Source organism: Rhincodon typus, chromosome 2 (genome assembly GCF_021869965.1).
Source record: "Rhincodon typus isolate 14 chromosome 2, sRhiTyp1.1, whole genome shotgun sequence".
Taxonomy (NCBI): domain Eukaryota; kingdom Metazoa; phylum Chordata; class Chondrichthyes; order Orectolobiformes; family Rhincodontidae; genus Rhincodon; species Rhincodon typus.
The window spans coordinates 121314542-121315129 of record NC_063333.1 but is presented as its reverse complement, the minus strand read 5'-3'; positions in this window follow the sequence as shown (position 1 = coordinate 121315129).

Below are 588 nucleotides of genomic sequence, written 5' to 3'. Positions count from 1 at the left end.
GGGCAAAGTGCAAAGGCAAAGCAATGCAAGGCAGAGATACTGTGAGCACCCAAGTAACATCAGAGTAACAGTGCAATATGACAGCAAATGAAGAGCTTGGAGATGGCCACCCCTGCTCCACTCTACGAGCTGGGTGTGTGTTCCTGATTCCCAGCATCCTTGTTGTAACATTACAGTCATAGATGCAAGTGCAGCCTGAGGTGCAGCACCAAACTGCAGAAACCTCCTGTAAGTGAATTGGAGATGTGCCATGATAGTTCTTAGTGGGTGGCACGTACCGGATGCCAAAGTATGTGGACGTTGGTAAACGTGGCTGGTTCATATGGAGCATGCCTGAAAAGTTAGTGTCCAGTTTCCAACATGAAGATTGTTCTGAGCAGGTGGTAAGCTGAATCAGTCAAGTACTTACTCTGATTTCTTATCGAGCTTTCTGACATGGAGCTCATTTGGTGGGATTAGCAAGATGGGAGGATGAATATTAATGAAGCATGTTGGCCATTAACAAAGCATTTAATGACCAAAAATCACTGTCAATTGGAAACTTTCCACTGCCTAGTGAGAAATATACCATACACTTGTGAACAGCAT